Source organism: Lissotriton vulgaris, chromosome 5, assembly GCF_964263255.1.
Source record: "Lissotriton vulgaris chromosome 5, aLisVul1.2, whole genome shotgun sequence".
NCBI classification, from domain to species: domain Eukaryota; kingdom Metazoa; phylum Chordata; class Amphibia; order Caudata; family Salamandridae; genus Lissotriton; species Lissotriton vulgaris.
The window spans coordinates 1,233,675,766-1,233,697,999 of NC_141693.1; the positions used below are offsets into that span (position 1 = coordinate 1,233,675,766).

Here is a 22,234-nt window from a genome sequence, read left to right on the forward strand (position 1 = left end):
GATATATAGTATATAGTGAAAGGTGTCTGCAGGTAAAGGTCTGTGGTGCGGGTGTGCTGTGGCATCTGTTGGTACCAACAGAGAATGGCGGCACCGCTGCCTGTGTCACCTCCTTGATATAAGGACAGTGAGGTGTAAAACCCCCTGATAATAACCATGCCTGGCGTCCCCCTTCCATCTTGGGAGAAATAGGTTTGCCGTTTGACCCCCACCTCATTGCTTTGACTGCAATAATATTGGCATGGGTAATAGATGAGCTCCTCAGAGAATGACACCTGTTATGAACATTTTTCTTTTTAGTTTTGTTATTGGTGTCTTTCTCCCTGTGGGCTAATATTCCAGAATACCGTCAAAAATGATTGCAGCATCAAACACCATACAATGAAGTTGTCGTTCTTCATTATTGGAGTGTAAACATTATGTACTATGGCAGTTTAGCACTTCAGAGAGGCATCAGCTTGCCGGTCGCTCACAGTGAGATGCTCGCCTGTCGCTCACAGTGAGATGCTAGCCAGTCGCTCACAGTGAGATGCTAGCCAGTCGCTCACAGTGAGATGCTAGCCAGTCGCTCACAGTGAGATGCTAGCCAGTCGCTCACAGTGAGATGCTAGCCAGTCGCTCACAGTGAGATGCTCGCCTGTCGCTCACAGTGAGATGCTCGCCTGTCGCTCACAGTGAGATGCTCACCTGCGGCTCTCTTTACAGGGGGGCCAGAAGATTCTGACTCGAACATAAACCCCTACTTTCAGAGGTCAGAGTTGAGTTATATTTTTAAGTTTGAAAAGGAAATATATTGAAGTAATATGAATAGGTGTTATGAGTTCTGCGTTATTTATTGCACCAGTAAGATCCGGGTGTGAGGAAATCCGCACCCCTGTAATTTACACCAGGTCCATGTTAGTATGTCTAACCTCTTGACATTTACTTGGTGACAATGCTCAGAAAATACTGGATCTGCATAAGTGTCTGGGTGTTTCTAACCCAGACTGTGGGGACCCAAAAAGTTTGTGTGTGTGTGAGAGAGAGCAGGGCTAGGAGGAGGTAATCAGGGGTCAAGGGTATAAAGTTGATCACAGCCAGTGCTAAGATCACTGTGAGGGGTAGTGAGTCATGGGAGGTACTCTACTTTAACCCCTTTCCTGCTCATGATGGAACCACGTCGTCATGAGTCATGGGCGCCGTGTGCTCATGACGGCGTGGTTCTGTCATGCTGGGGCCGCTCCGCCCACGCGGCACTGATTCCCCGCCTGTGCGAGTGAATTAGTGAGTGGGCGGAGTTGTGACGGAACCACGCTGTCATGAGCATAGCGCGCCCGTGGCTCATGTGGCGTGGTTCTGTCACGAGCATGGCGGCGCCGGGCTCCCCCCCCAGCGCTGTGACGTAATTACCGCTGCGGCCAAGGGATTAAGGCTAAGTGATAGTTCAACAGCAGAAAATACTCCATAGCTAATGGGTTGATGACACCGGATTATTCCTCGAACCACTTGTCCATAGTTTACAAGAAGCATTCCATGTTCATAGAGGCAGCAGATGAACTGAACTACAGCTGAGGGGCAGCAGGACCCAGGTGGCTGCATCTTCAAAAGCAGATTAATGCAGGTCAAACAGCATACAACTTAAGAAACAGAGGAGTATATGGAAGATTGCAGACCAGCCGGGGGGGGAGGGGGGGGGGGGGGGGGGGAGGTGGGCGTTGACAGTGTGCAGAGGGGCGTCTGCTGCCTGTTCCATGAGGGTGGGGCACTATAGTGATTACAGAGCGCTCGCTACCATGGTGCGGGGTCTTCAAAGCGCTGTAATTAATAAGTGTGAGTATTACCCCAAAGACCTTGAGTTCACTGGGCAGATTAAAGTCTTTATACAACATCTGGAGTTCGAAACTGCGGCTCCAGGCGCAGCCCTGCCAGGTTTACCAGGTCCGCATGTGATGCGCTGCTCCACTCCAGGTTTTTCTTTGATTTTCTGGGACTTGTAGTTGTGTTCATATAAAGACTACAAGTCTCAGAATTCGAAGCAGAAAACCTGGACTGGAGCAGCAGGCCCTGCATGGATGATGGCAGAGCAGGGGCAAGGCCCGCCGAGTTGTCTCTTTGAAAATCGGATTTATCGAAGCCGGGCGCGCTGTCCATTTCAGCCCTGGAGTATAAATTCAAGACGGGAAAAGGGGGCAGCCCATTAACACCCACTGCGCACGGTGGACCACATGAAATATCACAAGCCTCAAAACCAGAGCTGCTGCGTTTGTGGAAAGCGAGGAGTGTGTGTGGTGGGGGGGTGTTCAAGGGAGGGGGGGGCAGTGACGCCCCAAGAGCGCCGATGGCTGTTCAAACCCTACCCCCCCCACCCACACACACACACACACACACACACTCTCTTCATCATGTCTGCTGCTGACAGCCCCAGCGAGAAGCAAGCGCTGCCTCTGTCCGCAGCGGCTCCATCCCTCTTCCCAGCAGGGACTGGTCCAGGGCTCCCTGCCTCCTCCTCCTTAGTGATGGATTGAAGCACAGGGGGCGCGCCCTACCTGTCCGGAGGCTGCTCGGGTGCAGCGCCCGCTGCGGCTGTGGGGCTCGCGGGCGGAGAGGCGTCTTCTCTTCTTCAGGGGTCCCGGCAGGGTTCACCGCTGGCCGGGCACCGCTGCCGCAAGACCCTTTGTCTCCGAGGCGCGACCTTCGTTTCCAAATCCATTGCTGCCATCTACTGTTTACTGATGAGAACTGCTCGTCTTAAAAATGCTGAAATATTGCCAGCAAGTATAATAAACCAAGTCAATGTATCCTTCACTTCAGAGCGTGCAGCGCCAAGACACCCAGCCGGGTGGTGTGCGCTGTGCCAATGGTGTCAAGTAGTCACACTAGGGTACGCACATAACGCCTACGCACACACCGAAATGCGTCCTGCCGAAAACAACACCCGTACAGTCACTGACCAACATATGTGCAGGTACCGCTCGCCAAGGATCTGGGCATTGACGTCATCGGTCTGAACTCCCGCGGGCTGAAGCTGATGTCGAGAGCCAAGAAGCAGCACTTCCAGGTGAATATGAACAAGGGCGTCTTACTGACGAGCGAACGGATCGACAGGGAAGAGCTGTGCGCAGAGAGCCCTACCTGTATAACTCTATAACTCTCACCTCCGTGTCCAGTTCAGTTCCAGAGGATGCTGGAGCAGGAACTGTGATAGCTCTGATGATTGTGTCAGATCACTCACGCAAGCAGGAAGGCGGGTGCCGGCTCAATGACGGACCAGATTTGGGGGCGTTCCCGAGGGCTTTTGGCTGACGTAGCGTGACGTCGCCAAAAGCCAAAAATTCTCGGGAACGCCCCCGAATCTGGTCCAAGATTGACGGACGGAGCCCTCTCCCAATGGCTAGCCTCCATTTATGGAGCTAGCCAATGGGAGGAGAGGGCGTATTCCCGACCCCACACACACACATCAAAAGGTTTTTTGGCGCATGCGTACTGAAGTACGCATCGCCAGTCAAAACCTAAAAAGGGAACAAAGGCTGTAGGCTTGGGGACGTTGATTCTTCAGGTGCGACCACCACTTCGAGAGGTAAGTTGGGATCTTGGAGAAGAGGTAGGTACCCCAAAGGAAGGCACAGGGGGCCACAGGGTGCCGGGTGATGGGGTATCTTTGGGCGTTGGGAAATCTTACCCTTGGCTGGTCGCGGTTGGGGGTTCCCTGGTTGTGAGGCTGCAGGCGTCGTCTGGTTTGTCGAGGAGGGTCTTTGGGCACAGGACTTCGGGTCCCAGTCACCGGGGGGACGTCCTCGTGGTCTTGTTTCACTCGGGCACGGGCCGGGCACGGCGGGTACAGAGTGGGTTGGTCTGGTGCTTCTTGGCTGATACAAGGAGTATGGTTGTTGAGCAGAGCCTCTGCTTATGGGAGTCCCAGCCTTCAAGAGGGTCAAGACAGGCAGGTCCTCTAGGGGTCCCAAGGTTGCTGTCGGCAGGAGTCGCCGGGATTAAGCAGGAGCAGGTTCCAGGATCGACAGGCCGGTAGGGCTGGGGCCATGTCAGCTGGGGTCGTACTTTTAGCAGCCGCACGGCGGGTCGTCTTCTTCTTTTCTTATCGGGATCTGAGGAAGGAAGGTTCAGGGAGCCCCTAAATACTGAATTTAGGGGTGTTACAGGTAGGGCAAGGGCAGGGACCAAAAGGGCCCTGTCCTGGGGTGGGTTCACCCCCTAGTCTGCTCCTCTCCTGTGGGAGGGGGGGTAGGAGCCTAGCTGTAATTGGGCAGGGCTCCCCATCTTCAAGATGGCCAGAGCCCGGGGTTGTGCTTCACCTCGCCTCTCCCACCCGAGGGGTGGGGTTGGCACAGGCTGGCACCTCCCCCCCTTCATGACGTAGGGTTTCCTGCCAGAGTGGGGGGTCAGAACCAGTGGGGGCCAGTTGCTGGGTACAGCAAATGGTCTGGAGAAACTCACAGAGGCGGCAGGCCTTTGAAGCTTCCCCCTGCCCATCCTGGCGGAGGAAACCTAGCACCTCGCCCAGGATGTGCATTGTTGACGGCCCAGGAGAGCGGGGGGCTCTCTACCCCGGGGTCCAGCAACATGTCTTCTGTGGGGCAGCCTCTCAATCCAGACGTGGATTGTAGGTTAGGTTTCAGGGGGCATCTCTAAGATGCGCTCTGGTGCATTTTACATTATCTCACACTGGCATCAGTGCGGATTTAATGTGCTGAGAAGTTTGATACCAAACTTCTCAGTCTTTAGTGGGGCCATCATGGTGCTGTGGAGTTCGTAATGTCGACCTCCCAGCACCATATACTCTTAATGGCAGCACTGCACTTACAGTGCCCAGGAATGGCTCTGGGTACTGTAGGCGCACAGGGCTCATGTTGGAGTCCCAACAAGATGAGAAGCATGATTGAATATTTTATTACTGAGAAGGAGACTAAGGGACAGGTAGACCTGACAGATACACCTATATCTGACCCACTAGGAAAACTGTTTGTTGATTGTTTAGGTCTTTTTGGATGTTACGATCTCAAGAGTAGTCAATACACTGAGAACAAAAACATATAGGAAACCTACATCAAAAAATAATCTTCTGCAATTTTCTAGCTTTCATCCTCGCCCCTTGAGGGAGAATCTCCCCTTCGGGCAGTTTCTACGCCTTCAGCGTAATTGTAGTGAATTGTCAGATTATAAGGTTCAAGCGAATGATCCGGCGGGAAAACTGCGACAGAGAGGTTATCCGAAACGCTTAATCGACAAAAGTAATAAAGGGGCAAAGAATCAGAACAGGGAAGCCCTTTTGACTGATTATGATAAAGAGCTACTTACAAATACCCCTCTAACATGTGTTACCACCTATAATTCGATTTCGAATTCTGTGAGTAGGTGTATCAAAAAACACTGGAAGATATTAACAAGTACACATTTGAGCCCCTTTTTTCATATAAAAGATCAAGAAGCCTAAAAGATGCCATCGTGAATACTCGTCCACGCATGCAACCCACAGATAGGAATCAGACTGTTTTAAATGCCAGGGTCTTCCCCCTGTGGTGGGTCACTACCCGTGTGGTGGTTGTAGTATACGTCATATATGTCATTTGACTACCAGCACCAAATTTCTATCCTTGGAACCAGGCAGGCAGTGGCACCAACGGAGCCATACCAACTGTAATTCAGAACATGTTGTTTATTTGATAACGTGTCCATGTGATTTAAAATATATTGGAATGACTAGGAGACGTGTGAAGCAACGAATATGTGAGCATCGTAGCACCATACGCTGTTGAAAGAGTATAACAAAAATGACAAGTCATTTTTTGGAGCATAATCATTCACCAAATGAACTAAGATGGACAGGTATTGAACAGCTCACAGGAAAAGTCTCCCAGAGTATTCTCTTTGAGAAGAACAGAGGTGGATATATCGCTTAGCGTCACACCAGACCGGCTTGAATGATGACATCCCGTGAGGGTCCATCATGAAAAGATGATTATATAACTGGTCGGTCCAGTTTAAGCGTGTTTGGCATGGTCACTACACCCACTTTATTTCCCTGCATACATCTTCTTGGCGGACAATTCCCCATTGCGAGATAAGGGGAAGACATCCTGTGACAAGTGTGATTTAATGAATAGAACAGAAGAATAAAACATGCCCCTCAAAACCCTTTTCCAGGATGTACCTCTTTCCAGGATCAATCTTACTAAAAACGGTGGCAGTATAACCCGAGTGAGTAGTGACAAAGGAAGGGTTGGTTAAACAAACGCAAATAAAGGATGCACATGTATAACCCAGTCTTTTCGATTATATTCACCACGTGTCACTAAACTGCTTGAACAGTTACAAATTGGGTGGTTAAGAGCAATTCCCCTTGTTCCTGTATAAAAAATGCAATCTCTTCAGAGTCTGCTTCACTGTCAATAACAATAAAGCTTTAGTGAAGGAAAGAAAAAAGAGACAGAAATGAGAGGACCATAGCAATCGGATTGTATACACGGCTCCGTAGTAGTTCACAGATGATTGGGTTGCATTCTACTGATCACGTGTGCTCACACACCAATCCCGCCGAATCTTCCTAGATCACACTTTAGACTAAACCAGGACTAGGGTCACGTGGGGTTTAGAGTCCAATACCAGTGCACCTTTTAAATAACCCGGCGTTTAATTGTTGACCTAACGTTCGGGCTGCGGACGTGAATCTGCTAGGTACCGAGCGGGGAGCCGACTCGGTGAAAGTAAGTTTGATCGTTTAATTTCTTTCAAACAAGCCCGGTGGGAGGGTTACTAATCGGGAGAATGCCCTGTCTTCCTAAGCTGAAGTGGGGGGTTATTGCATTTACTTTCGGCGTGTCACACATGCAGAGAGATGTTTACCGCTGTTTTGCATGCGCGGATGCCGATTACAAATAAAAAACTCTAACGGAGGTGTTTCTTCTACGTTTTTACAATAGATATCCTGAGGCGTGAAGATTACCCCTGCCGCAGTACCCAGGGAGATATTCCCTATAAAAATTAAAGTAAGTTATATCTGGTTTTGCTGAGTCCTCTTTTAAAAACAATTTTTTGAACGTATGTCCTTCATGTTTTTAACGCATAGTGTAAGATGATGTTAATTAAGAAAACTTTTCCCACCCCCCTTTTATACCAACTTTGGTTATTGGGGTTTTGGTCTAACAATTACTTTCCCGTTTCTGGGTAAAAATTACCCTGGAGGGTAAATGGCCGAGTGGGTTTGTTGCCAGTTTCTTGGTAAAATAACTAACAGGAATACTAGACTGGTAATAATTTGCTGGATACTAGCATTGTAATATCCCTCATGATTAATGTAGGGAATGGATAATCGCCCGTATAAATGTTCATTTAAGTATGCATGAAGCTCTGACGACAGGAATTGTTCATAAATATAGATTGAAGTATGCAAAATAAGCATGCATTCTAATTTTAACATTTGGCTATCTGTTGGGTATGATGATTTTCTAATCTTTCTTACAGATTGGTAGATGCTGGAAATCCCAAGCATGACCTACAACTGGGTAAAACCGTGAGTTTACCCACGTTCGCATTTAACTCACCAAGGTTGGGTACGCCTTAGGGTGCGTAGACCGCCTGGGAGTTTATTTTATCACCTTTTTCTTCTGGTCCTGAGGAAAGCTTAGCGGAATATAGCACCTCGAAAGCAGAAACATGTCGACCTTTTAGTAGCACTTAGGATATACTTGACTCGAAAAGGTCTATAAATGTCCGACTCACTGTTTTTAGCAATGACAATCTGACTCCATATTAAATTTATTGCAGAGGATAGCTTGTCATTTTTTAAAGTTTGCACTTCTCACTATTCGTTTAGTTGGAATCTGCTCCACTGTATTTCAGTTGTAGTAGCAGTCCGGGGAGACATTTTTGTCTCCTCGGTAAAAATCCCAATGACGAAGCAGGTCATCAACCATGTTGATGAGTGAGGGTTTTACAAAAAATCGTATGATATTCCAACTATAAACGTCTTTTCCTGTATCTATACTGTGAGTTCCTGCCGTTTCTAGACATCTGTTTCCGCACTGAGAGTGAGATTCAGTGAGTTTTGCTCTTTTGTGCGTTTTGAAGTATTGTAATTTAGTAGGTTTTTGGTTACTCCTTTGTTGTTTTTGTAAGTATTTTTGTGGGAGATAGGAGTATCCTTTATCCCTACCTCTCTTGTTGTTTTGTTAGGTAACAAACTACCTGATGGCTCTAGTATAACGGCCTATATAGTTACTCCCTTGAAATCTGTGGTTGGGTTATGTAAAATACAACAAATGTCAACGCAATCTGTGAAGCTGACCGCTTTGACTAGAGCTTGTGAATTAAGTAAAGATTTGACTGTAAATATCTATGTATATGTCTTTGGAGTTGCCCATTCATTTGGACGACTCTGAAAAGAAAAAAAGTTTTTAATATTTTTATTTTGCATGGTGATAGATATACAATGGGGAATGAATAGTAAAGATACTGGATACCTTGATGTTACCAAAATGAGTTGCTATTGTTAAATGTTTTGTCCACAAGAAAAGTATAAGATGAGGTAGTACAGGGAAATACTTTTGCCAATGAAACATCTAAACAATCAGCCTATTTAGAGTATAGTTTAATGTATATTGTAGGGACAGTTAGATGGACAGCAGAAGTGACTATGTTTAATCAAACTTTAGATTGCATTAGGGAAGTACAGGAAGAAGCTATGGAGGAAGAGAAGGAACAGTGTAAAATATATGAGTGTCAGGATGCAACAGGATGTTACCCAAATAACCGTCAGCCAAAAATGATTTGGTCTACTTGCACTGGTTACCAGTGGAGAATAAAATAATATTCAAGATAATTTGCATCTGCGAGTCAGGCCGCCGTTGCAGATGGCCTCCTGATTGTACTGCGCACTGCGTTGGGAGGCCAGAGGACTATCTGTATCAGTATTTGGCAGTCACCGTGTCTGGATGTAATGCTGTTTTTATACAAGCATCTAGTTGAAGCCAGGAGATCTTCTATTAAGGAGCAGCAGAGAGGTGGTTGTAGTCAGCAGCAGCGGCCACACCTTTAATTGAAGCCGTTAGGGCCTGGAGAGCAGCTCTTATCAACTGGCCCTTGCAGACGGTCACGCTGACAGGTCTGGGTACACCCGTGACAATCTGTGAAGAGTGGTGCATGATTCAACGTGCCTCCTGCTGCCGACTAAAGTTATTTCCCAAGCCGAATAATCCTCGTTCCCCCCCCCCCCCCCCCTCCTCCCTGCCTTGAAGCCACCATGGACCTTATGCTGAAGGAAATAATGGCGGTGGGGCATCGGTTGGAAGCCATGGACGTAAAGATGACTGATCTTACGACAGAGACAAAGTCTATCCGTGCAGAGATCTCTGGATTCCATGACAAAGTAGGGGTCTGGACCACCGGGTGACCTCGCTTGAAGCGAGAGTAGAACTCCTTCCAGACAGAGACCAGGAATGCAGGCTCTATGTGATAGGATAGTTGACCTTAATGGTCACAGGAATAAATGTCCACTTCTTGGCATCCAAGAGAAGGCAGAGGGCTCTGATGTCAGGTGCTTCACCCGCGACTTCATGCCCACCCTTACTGTGATTGTCTTCTCGCCCCCACTGGAAATACAGAGGGTCACTAAATTCAGCCACTGGCATCAAGGGAAGCGAGACCCATAAGCCAGTTTCCTACAGCACAAACAAGCACAGCAGATCCTGGCGGCAGCGTGGGCACATGGGCCCAATGACTTTGAAGGTCACAAAATACAAATCGCAGCCGATTTCTCTAGGGAAAGAAGCAAATGTTTCTGGATGGTCTGTGCGAGACTACAATGGACACTTCATGCCCCCTTGGCCATACATTACATCACCCATCCTCGGGCATCTGGAACTGCAGCTTGGTGCATCCTGGCATCAACACTAGGACAAAACGCACTGCATGCAGTGTGGCATGGAGAAAGTGATCAAGGCAGTGGCAGAACGTACATACAGGACAGGCGCCGTGCTAAATCTGCTGACTAAGAAGCACAACATCAGCATCCATGCGGTGGACACCTGGACTCTCCCAACCAGTTGGCTGAGTATAGCATGCCTTTTTATTGTTACCGGTGGCTTGTTGCTGGTTTGCTGTTTTACTGTTAGCACTGCTGATGTAATAGCCTGTCTGTAAGTGCCAACTGCGGCATGCCCTCTCCATCTTACCATCTTGTTCACCTGCTGGTTCGCCACTGCGCACTATCTTCCTTCCCAGGGGCTTCCCTCATATGTCATTAATTGGCTGCTACGGATCTGTTCAGACCCCTCATCTCTTGGCAGTCCTCTCTGAACCACTATGTATTGCTCACCCCTCACTTACCTTTCCACACTTATCCTTTCTTGGGCCATTCCACCCCTGGAGACCCCTCAGGTCTAAACCCGCTGACCATACATTTCTTCTTTCTTTCCAGATTTCAGGCACGTTGCCTTACAACTTTTCAAGTGTACTTCATTGTATAGTTTTGGTAGTAGTGATTTTCCACTTCTGTTCTGCTACCTCATCAAGCTTTCCGTTTCACCCTACTCACCCTTGTTTCCCTTCCTTTCTCCTTTTTCTCTCTTTTTATTTAGGCTTGCTCTCTTTCCTTCCTCCTACCTTTCCCTATCCCCTTCCTGATGGCTTTCCTCCTCATTTGCACAAAGGGAATCTTCTTGCTGCGCCAGCGGCTGTCGGGCTAACCCTCCCGGAGGGGCTTGAAGGACCACACCATCAAGCAGAACATGAACACCCATTCCCACAGGCGCATACTACCCACCCACCCCCAGCACTCACAATGACCTCGCGATTTGCCCTCAGGATCCTCTCTTGGAATGTTAATGGACTTATGCATTATATTAAAAGCAAGAAAGTTCTTGCGTACCTCAATTCCAAGCATGCAATATATCCCTTTTCCAGGAAACACATCTCGCCGAGACAGAAGCTCCAGCGAGATTGGGGGGGTAAGGAAATTAACAACTGCTGCCCTCCCAAGGAGGATAACCAGATGACCCCTCCGTAAAAGGAGAGTGGCCATTCTGATCCGCTGAACTCTGCCTCACACTGTGCTCAAATCCTGGGTTGACCCAGAAGGTCGCTATACATTTACCAAACTGAAAATAGGCGAAAGAGTACTATGTGTTGGATCTGTTTACACACCAACAGGAGGAAAACGCCCCTTCTTTCTGTAACTCTCCTGGGTCTTGTCGGAAATTACATCCGTACATTTCCTGGTGGGAGGTGAATGAAACTTGGCCTGGGACACGATCCTGGACTGTACAGGCCCTATTGACGTGGCAAAAATGCCAACTGTGCTCTCTTGAGGACATCAAAACGGACCAAGGCATTTTGGATTTGTGATACCTGTTAAGTCCTGCGACCGGGTATATATCCATCTGTCCCCGGTACACGGCACGCAGTCGCGCTTAGATTCTTTCCTTGTAGCCCACCCTTTTCTCCCCCTAATAAGCGAGTCCTCCATTCTATAAGGCGCCCTCTCTGATCATTCTCTGATCAGCTTATCAGCCAATATGGGCTTGACCCGGCAGATCCGGAAATCCTCCCGACTCAAGCTATCAATCTAATACATCCATCCAGCAGGCAAGGAGCAACTCGCTGCTCATGTCAAGACCTATTGGGAGCACAATCAAGGCTCGGTCGCCTCGGCTCTGACCCTTTGGGCAGCGGCGAAGGCCACTCTCAGGGACCAGCTGATGAGGAATGCAGCCCTGTCCAACAAGCAATGGGTGGAACGAGATGTGGTCCTGGAAGGGGACATATCCAGCCTTGTGTGCATTTATAAGGCCCAGCCCTCGGATAACCTCCAAGGCCAAAAATGCACTTCAAATGCTGAGGCACCGACATAATTAGCAGTGGGAGAAAGCAGGCAGATGGCACAGCTGAGGCAGAGAGAGGCGTGTATGACTATACCCACCATCAAGTTGGACTCCGGAACCATACTCACTAAATCAAAGAAAACGCAAATGCGCTTGCCTCATACTATAAGATCCAGTACTACCCGGTAGTGACTCCAGAGGCGGAGCACGTTGCCTTTTTCCTGGACAGTGTCTGCCTCCCTTGCCTCGCGGAGGAGGGATGAGAGTTGCTCAGGGGTGCAATTACCAAGAAGTAGATCACCCAGGCCATATCCAACTTGCCCTACCATAAAGTTCCTGGGGAAGACAGCTTTCCTGCTGAATTCTACTGGTGGACCAAATCAGAGATAATCGATCTTCTTTATGAGGTGCTTGACCTCAATAAGCTGTTTGACCGGTAGCCAGTGAAGCTCCCTAATGCTGCTAGAGATGTGGTGGTATTTTTGAATATTGAGCAGCACTCGCGCTGCTGCATTTTGCAGTGACTGAAGTTTAAGCACTTGGCGTTTATCTATGTCCAAGAAGAGGGCGTTACAATAATCAATTCGAGAGAGGATTAAAGCGACTGCAACCGATTTTCTGAGGTCAGGTGGAATAAATGGCAACCGGCCACCAAGATTGGTTCCAGAGTGGTGGTCCATTCCCAAATTCCATGACTTCCATTTTGTCTGTGTTTAGTTTAAGATAGTTCCGATGTATCCAATCCATGACGTGCTTCAGACAGCTCTGAAATCTCCCTGCCACGGTTTTGACACTTGAGGAAATTAAGATAATCTGCGTGTCGCGGCAAATGACACCAACGAGAAACAGTGAGTGCAAGAAAGTGGCTCTAAATATACTAGACCAAAGTCAGGTACAGGGTGTATAGAGTCCCCAATCCCCAGAGTTATAACCGAGGTTAAAGTCCGATCTGACCTTACTCTGTAAAGTGGTAGTTTAGTCGAGCAGTAAGGCAGTACCAGAGGACAGTGTAAAGCATTTGTTGTACACACTCAGTCAGCAAAAGGTTTCACACACTCAACAACTGAACTCTATACCAATTGTTTTTATATCCAAAGATATTGTTGTTTTATTTTAGAACCAACAGGTATCAAAATATACTTTTCTCAATATGAGTGACTTTAGGTAATTAATTTGCAGAATGGCAATAGACTTGGTAAATAAAACAGTTACTGGGGTTGCAATAGGCAATACAATTCTAAACACAATTTAACATTGAGCTCAATGGGTTTTTCTACATAAATGCAGTTGATTACTTTAAGGATTACTTTTCTAACCACAGGACTGGATCATGGATTCAGTCCTGGGACCTAAGCTGTAAACAGTTATGTAAAAGCGTTTTGGTTACAGTTCCAATTTTTAAAGGATGTAAATGTATTTTAAAAGTTGACACTTAGAAACTTTTCAGAGAAAAACTAACAATGTTATCCTATGGAAGGAAATTCAAGTCACAGGTAAAGTAGGTTCTCATTACTTCTGTAATGCAGTACTGGACTCCTAGGTTCAGCACTGGGACCTCTACCTAAGACAGGTAAGTAATTACGTTTCAGTAGTTGGTACGATTTTTAAAGAATATTTGTAATTTGCAAAAATCGACACTTAGAAGAAATTTCAGAGAAAATCAGTCAATGGTTTCCTATGGAAGAAAATACAGGTAACTGGTAAATACGGTTAAGATTACTTTTGCGGTTCAATACTGAATTAGTAAGTACAGCACAGGCTTCTCTCTTGATCCCAGGTGAGTATTTCGGAAATCGTTATTTGGCTGATTTTAGAGGAATATTTTAGTTTTAAAAAAAATCGACACTTCAAAGAAATTTCAGTGAAAACCAGTCAATGTTAGTGAGTTATTGGCTTTCAGGTGAGTACTCGACTGGTGAGGTTAAGGTTCTGGGCATAGACTCATGGGTCTCCCAGGGTCGGAAAGGTACAGTTGTTACACCCTCAGCGGCACAGGGGCAGCCAGGTGTAGCGAAAGTAGGCCCAATGCAATCCAATGGAGGGTAGGGGGCCTTTTGTTGTTGACATAACAACAGACACCCAACTCAGCTCGTCTATCACAGTTGCTGAAGTGGAGGAGGCCTTAGCACAGGGTATTTGTTTGAAAGCCCCAGGCCCAGACGGGGTGCCCCTTGATCTCTTTAAAAGAAACCCTAACCTATGGGCACCTTTACCAGCAAATGTTTTTAAAGCAGCTATTATTGGCCCTTTGCCAGCGACTTGTAAGGAGGCAATAGTGGTCCCAGTTTTTAGGTCTCGCCTAGGCAGCATGCATGCGCTGCTCTAGGAGGGCCTTTGGCCATCGGTCTTCCCTTTTCAAGCACTGCACTTGTGCTTGTGGCGGCATCCACCTTGCGGGAGCGAGTAGTGGAGCGTCCACGATTATTACAAACATATGGCCGCTGCTCACTCCCGCAAGGTGGATGCTGCCACAAGCACAAGTGCAGTGCTTGAAAAGTGAAGACAGTGAAGACCACATGTATTCGTTGAAAGAAAACGTGTTTCTTGCAGAGCGTGTTTTGCTCTCACTCTTGCGTTCAAGATTGTTTTAGTGAGCTATGTCATGACAGTGTTTACAGCCCCAAGTCAGTAATGCTTCAGTGACCGATGCACCATTTCTGTTCTCACTGTTTACTTTCTGAGCTCCAGCTTGCGTAAATGCTTGTGCTGGTTTCTCTGTACCTTGTTCACAGCCTGATTTTGAGGTTTCTTATGTATCAAATTTTATTGAGGTTGATGTTATCTTTCACACAGCGGAAATGGAAAGTATACAGCAGAAGTGCCCGGCTGCATTTCTCCTGAGGATTCAATGCATGCCTGTGGTCTGGGAGGAATGAGGGTTTACATGATCTGCAAGCAGGTATAGCCATGATTGGCAGGTACAGCTTTGAACCCCCCATGTCTCACCCACACACCTTGGAAGGCTTCCAGGCTGTTGTGCAGTGTTACTCCCAGTGGAGCTGCGGCAAAATATGTTGTTTTTCTTAAAATATCAGCGGTTAAGTCCTCATGCGAAGGACCGATGCATGACTGAAATGTTGGAAGTGTTGCTCGGTCGGAGGAAGCCTTCGGGCTCTGTTAATTTTCTAAAGACTTCTTTGTGTGGGCGTCTGAGGGATGCGCATGTGGCGGTGCTGCTTAATTGCATCAAGTTGAGTTTTTAACACACAGGACATGCAGATGACTAGTTTGCCACTTGAAACATAAAGTTGTATGTTTATACCATTGATACATGCGCTAAGAAATGTTCATTTTTGCGTGCCAAATGGCATCTCGCTGTGAGTCCTTGTGGCAGAGTCCTCATGTGAATGTTCTTACCCATACTCTGTTAAAGCACCAGTGCATTGCCGAAATAGGTATGTGACTTTTGTTTGTTACTTGTTTAGTGCGCAAAATACTAACCTCTGTCCTTCTGTCGGCCCCAGTTGAGTCAACAGTGTTAATAACGGCAGGGAAAAGGTGCCCATCCTACTACCAACTCATGATTTTCACATTATTCTGCTCAGTTTCATTACATATTCCCTTCAGACCTGCCTTCCCCTAATCTCTTCTCATTCTCCTCTTCTCCATATTATAACCTTCTCCATATTCTAATCTTCTCCCCCTCTTTCTTGTCCAGTCTGCGCCTCCTTATGCACTACTTTCCTCTTTTTTCTTCCTCTCCTCCGTTCCTAATTCTTCTACTTGTGTCCTTCTCTTCTCTCCCGAAGCTTCCATTCTTTACTTCCTCTTCTCCACATTTCCTCTCTTAAACCACCTCCTGGGTCTTTCTCATCCCACCTCATTTGTCAATCTTCCTCTTGCACTTTCGACTCCTGCTTTCCCCACGCCCCTTTTCTGCCTGTCAGCGTTTGTCTTGTTCTTCATACCTATTTTTAGGGTGGAGGCTGCAAAAGCATTCGCTAAGACATGCTAGCGCATGCGTTTCGCTTACGAGAAACTGTTATTAACAAAAGTTCTTGTAGCCCGCCTTTGTGACCTTATAAGTGTCTAGCCATGCAACAGTTGATGTTGTTGCACCAAGAATATTGTACTGCATAAATAAATACTTAAAAGGTCCCAAAGGCGATACCTATTGGCTATGCCAATGTATGTTAAAAAGGGTACTAGGAGTAATCCAGCACGCTGTGTGCCCATTTCGCTGATTGATGCCACAGCTAAGGTACTGAGCAGGGTCCTTCTTGCCCGTTTAGAAGATTGACTATTCACCACAGGGTTCATGTCCAGTACACAACATGGTTTTAGGAGGAGATGGGCACGAAAGAGCAATGTCTCAACTTGTCCCTAATTGTTAACAAGTACGTGAGTGTCAGGAAGGGTCATATCCACCTGGCGTTCATGGACTTATCTAGTGCTTTTGACACTGTCAACCAGGACAAACTGTGAGCCATAATGGAAGGTATGGGCGTTGAAGAAGCATTATTAACCCTCCTCCGCAGGCTTCACTCCAATACCATGGGCAGCATAAGATATGGCAATAAAGGGGGAAAAAAACTCACCTATTAGTTCAACAGAGGGTGTTCGGCAAGGGTGCATTTCAGCCCCATTTCTGTTCTTAATTTATACAAATGGACTGGAGGCTTTTTCATTAAGTAGGGAGCTTGATTTTCCTAAAATCAATAACAAATCTGTTCCTTTATTATCATACTCGGATGACACTGTTTTAATGGCAAGGACAGCTATGAGCCTGCAGATATCTCTCGATACCTCTACTGATTTTATGTCTTCAATTTTATTAAATCATATATAATGGTTTGTGGCCCTAAGACCACAAAAACTAAAACTTTCGTTGTACAGGGCAAGAGAATAGAAAAGATAAATAGTTGTTCTTACTTGGGCAATTTATTAAACAATCAAATGAAATGGGAACCACTTGAGTACAACAGACAAGTAGTGTTATGGATGTGTTAATTATTTATTTGCAGAGTTTTATATACAGGGCTCGACAAATTCACTCAACCGCTCGCATTTGCGAGTGAGATTGATAAAGGACGAGCTATTTTTAGGTCCTACTCGCCCTTTCTGGCGAGTGGGAATACAAACTTGACACTTGACCTCTGCCTCTGAAAGCAGAGGAAATGTGACAAGATAGGAAGATTTAAAGGCATCTTTATTGCACACAAAGTAAATGAGCAATAAAAATGCTTTTAAATCTTGTTAACTTGTCACATTTGCTCAGTTTTCAGAGTTTGAGGTCAAGTTCATTTAAGTTAGGTCGAGGAGATTTTGTAGTTTACTAGACCTGCAGGTCTAGAGCATTTTTTATGATTTGTCGAGCCCTGATATAGCGCGAACTAGCCCCCAACCAAACCGGGTATCAGAGCGCTTTACATAGCACCAGTTACGTTACATACATTCATTTTTGTTAGGCACGGGGAGATTAAGTGATTTGCCCAGAATCACAGGAGGTTTTAGTGACATTACCGAGACTCGAACCCGGTTTCCCAGGTCCGAGGTCGAGCGCCGTAGCCGTTACAAGCCTGTGAGGAAATTAATCACTCTTCAGAGAGCTAAAGCCCTCTTCATCGCAACTTACGGCGCCGGTTTTTGGGGATATCACAAAAGCCAAAAGCTCCAAGGAATAGAGAATAAATTAATTAAACGATTACTGATGACACTGAATAGTGTCCCTACCCTTTTTTGTCACAGGGAACTTGGATTAGAGTTTATAGAAGACCGCATAGGCAGCGTCCCTCGGCTTTTATGGGCTAAGATTTGGCTTTCAGAGGATCTAATGTTTTCAAGAGGACTCATCAAAGATTGTCTGAATTCGGGCAATACTTTATTGATAACCCTGGCTTTATCATCTAAGGGAAAAATACCATGTAATAGGATTGGGGAACTTTTTTGAAAATCCTGAAAGAATCTCCCCAAATGCCATGGTTATCATTAATTAAGTGTACCAAAATAAGGGCAACATACGTGATTACCAACATGGCAAGATAGGGGTGTCCCATGGGTTCCCCGTCCAGCTGCAATACTATTTAACTTTTCCACTAACTCCCAGATTACATTTTATTACATTAACATTTTATTTATCTGGAGCGACCCTTGACCCTGTCTCCAGGCAGGTCGCCCCCACACAGCGTAGCTCCACCTGACTGCGCCCGTGTCCTCAGCCCAGCTCCTGCCACTGTGACGGTGTTCTGGGTTCGAAGCCCGCCATAGGTTCTGCTCACACACCGGACGATCACGCACCTGCTGCCTGGCCGCCCCGAGGCGCACCCAAGTGCCCTTCACCTGCCGAAACTGCAGCTTCACCAGCATCCGGCCTACCAACCCACCTACCAAAGAACCCAACTACCTCAGATGCATCCTTCTTAACAACCGCTCTGCACGCAAACACGCCATTGAACTCCGGAACCTACTGGACTCCAACACCCCAGACGTCGCCTTCCTGACGGAGACCTGGCTGAACCCCTCCTCGGCACCCGACATCGCCATAGCCATCCCGGAATGCTACAAGATGACCCGCAAGGACAGCGCCAACAGAATAGGAATCGCCATTATCCACAGGAACACTCTCAAAATCTCGACAAACACCGACGACACCCTCAACGCCAAAACCAACCGCCATGAAGGAATGAAGGCCGTCGCCGAATGGATGAGAAACAGCCGACTGAAGCTGAACTCGGACAAGACAGAGGTCCTCATCCTCGGATCCACGCCCTCGGCCTGGGACGATACCTGGTGGCCGACCACACTAGGAACAGCTCCAACCCCCACCGACCACGCATGCAACCTAGGGGTCATCCTCGACACAACCCTCTCCATGAAGAAGCAGGTTAACGCCGTCTCTTCCTCCTGCTTCAACACCAACCGCAAGATCTACAAATGGATCCCCACTGCAACAAGAAAGACAGTCACACAGGCCCTCGTCAGCAGCAGATTATACTACGGAAACACCCTCTCTGCAGGAGCCTCGACCAAACTCCTGAAACGGATCCACAACGCCTCCGCACGCCTGATCCTCGACATCCCTCGCCACAGCCACATCACACTCCACCTGAGAGACCTGCACTGGCTCCCCGTCAACAAGAGGATAACCTTCAAGCACTTCACCCACGCACACAAGGCACTCCACAACACCGGACCAGAGTACCTCAACAGCTGACTCAGCTTCTACACACCCACCCGTCAGCTCCGCTCACCATGCCCTCGCCACTGTCCCCCGGATCCGAAGAGTGACCACCGGCGGCAGATCTTTCTCCCACCTCGCCGCCAAGTCATGGAACACCCTCCCCACCCGCCTATGGCAGACCCAAGACCTACTGACCTTCAGAACATTCGTCAAAACCTGGCTCTTCGAACAGTACCAGCACTCCCCCACCCCTCATCGCCTTGAGACCCTCACGGGTGAGTAGTGCGCTTTACAAATGCTTGATTGATTGCTTCCGCCTATGCACTGTGCACTTTCTGCTGGCATTCCCGGGCCAAGAAGGAAGGACGGATAAGCTTATGTCGTGCCCGTGTGATAATTTTTCAAGCCAAAGCACGATGCACGTAGTATTATTCTACACATTGTATAAATCAGCGAGAATTTGATTTTTACTCCTGCTACTAGGGAAGATTCGCCCCTGCTCATATACTATGGGTAAAAGACGAATATAATTATTGGTGAACCATCATGCTGTTCAAACTGACTATTGTATGCAAATAACTTTACACTGCTAGAATTTTATGAATTGTTTTTTAGCTCTTTTTATTGTGTTTGATTAATGAATTGTAAACCTTTGTGTAAACTGTTAAACTTAAACTTTTAAAGTTCTTTGAACCTAAATAAAGTTATTCTGGACTTGACGCCTTGATTTTTGGACTTATGGAATTACTGGTGTAACTGATGGTGGGATGTTGCCTCTCCATTTGCTACGTTATTGTGTTTGTAAAGAAGAATACATTTCACACGATGCCACAACAATTCTATGGTAACACCCAATGCGCACCATTAACAATATCCAACTGACTTAAGAAGTACCCTCCGCGACACCAACTTTTAAAAGTCGCAGTGAATGTCAATTTGCCGAGGAAAGCCCGACAACACTTATTTTCGAGTGCAATACACTGGGGACACATTTTTGATGGGTCCAGTAAGAAAACCCATACATTGTTGAATTAAATGAGAGGAGCAAAAAATGAAGAAAGTACTAATTATGCGAAGGGTTAACAGCATATACAAATGTCAATAGCACTACCGATGTGGTGCACACACCACACAAATACACGTCCTGCGAACATGCTCACCCCGCCCTCACTTCTCTGAAATAAAACGTTTCTAATGCACAAAAATACTAACAGCTGCTTGTGCCCCTCTTTCTTACTAACCTCGCAAAAACATGCCTGCGACCTCGTTATTTCCCCCACCTCTTTTTCCTCCGGGCCCGGGTAGCGGCCGATACACTATCAAAACGGGGGCGTGAGCCCCAAACAGGACACGCACAGACAGCGACGGCACAGGCCAATGACGTCACTCTATTATGATGACACTCCCTTCCTACCCTGGCAACGGCGAGAGCGCAGCGATACAGAGAACGGACGGCAACCGGGAACTGAATATCGGGAAAAAGGGGCTTTGTCCTTCCTTGTAGAACTGAAAGTATGGAACCTTTCAATCCTCCAATGCTTTGTAAAGAGAAGAAGGCGTGAGCGTAACCACAATCACAGCTTTGTATTCAGTAAAATAATAAGAAGCCTCTAAAATATTGTTCGTATTATGTCACTGTTTTCTGGCTTTGTGAAATATCAGACAATACGTTTTGTGTTATACTACGAGAATTAAAACAATTGTTTTCTCTACAGTAATTAAAATTGCAAATTTTCCTTACAAACTCACATTGTGCACTACTTCAGTTCTTTACCAAGGACTCGAGTCATTAACAATTTCAATATGGCCACCTAACATGCGCGCCTCGTTTACTTTTGGTTAAAGACAAGTTGCTTCTTTCATCCTTCAGGTGAAATGGAGCCAACCTGTCTACTGTCTTTCCTATTGCAGTAAGTGTGCAGGTGCAATTTGGCAGTACAGCCCTTTTTTAAATAAAAAATTCATATTGTTATTTCACAGAACTACAGTAGCAAAACTGCAAGTAACAGAAACGAAAGTGGCTTTTGATAATGGAGATTTAGCACCTCACTTCGTCACATCTCTCATTATCACACAGAATAAGAACTGTCCCTCTCCAGCCGTTGATTAACTTCCAAGTTCCCCAGGTCCATGAATAATGTACTGCTCCAGACCAGGTTTCTTCCTTTAAATTGAACAAGTCCCAAAATTCAGAGAAAACAAGCACTAGCAAAGCCAATAGATCTCACCATTGGAAGAGCTATAGGTTTTGGCAAGGGGGTTTAGCCACGTTGTACAGCAGCGTGACTGCTGTTCAGAATAGCTAAAAGTTATTGACGTGGGATGGGGAAGAGTGGATTGGAGAGATTGTGGTAGAGTGGGGTTGATTGGCGTAGAGTGGAGTGGGGGTAGAGTGCGGCAGATTGGAGTGGGGGAGTTGGGTAGCTTGAGATGGAGTGGGGTAGACTGGAGTGTGGTATGAATGAATGAATGAATATAAGATTTCTTGAGCACTAACTTAGCCCAAGGGCATCAAGGCGCTAACCGCAGAGCAATGTGCAGGCAGAAAACACATTCTGACCAACATCTAAGAGAACAGCCAGGTCTTTAAAACCTTTCGAAAGAGCGTGTGTGATTGCTGCCTCACAATTTCATCAGGGAGAGATTCCACAATTTAGCTGCAGCAAATGAAAAGGTTCTCTCGCCCCATCTCATCCGTTTGCTTGCTGAGCTGAGTTTCCTAGTGGGAACATAGTGTTGAAATAAAGCTTTAATGTCCTCCGGATCCAGGCCATAGTAGGCATTGTGAGTGAGGCAGAGGGTTTTAAACATCATTCTGCGGTCCATAGTGAGCCAGTGCAGAGATAGAAGAGAAGGTGAGACTGAGTGATGTTTAGGCAAGTCCATCACCAGCCTTGCAGCAGCATTCTGCACTAGCTGCAGGCGACGCAGCTGTCCTTTGTTAATGCCCAAATAAAGGGCATTACAATAGTCCAATCTGGACAGTGTAGGCGCAACAACAACTTGTTTGCAAGCAGCAAATGAAAGGAACTGCGAGATTTTCCTTATGGTAGAGTTGAGTGGGCTATATTGGGGTAGATCTGAGTGGAGTGGAGTAGATTGGGGAGGAGTGGTGTAGAGTGGAGTAGGGTAGATTTAAGTGGAGTCGGGAAACTGGAGTGGAGTGGAATGAGATACATTGGTTGGATTATAGTAGGGTAGAATTGGAGTGGGGTCGTTTGGAGTAGGGTGGAGTGGGGTAAATTGGATTGGAGTGGGGTGGGGTGAATTGGGGTAGATTGTAGAGAAGTAGATAGGGGTAGAT

At 46.8% G+C, this 22,234-nt stretch overlaps 1 protein-coding gene across 2 annotated transcripts in view; it reads right to left on the reverse strand.

The window, feature by feature from the left end:
* Positions 1–20,325, reverse strand: part of KLHL12 (kelch like family member 12) — a 621,505-nt gene extending 601,180 nt beyond the window's left edge. Inside the window, exon 1 of one of the 2 annotated variants that reach the window (XM_086923076.1) lies at positions 20,172–20,325. The gene's annotated coding sequence lies outside the window, so the exon portion shown is untranslated. The remainder of the gene's footprint in view (positions 1–20,171) is intronic. The other variant, XM_086923077.1, reaches the window with a different exon arrangement.
* Positions 20,326–22,234: the final 1,909 nt, after the last annotated feature.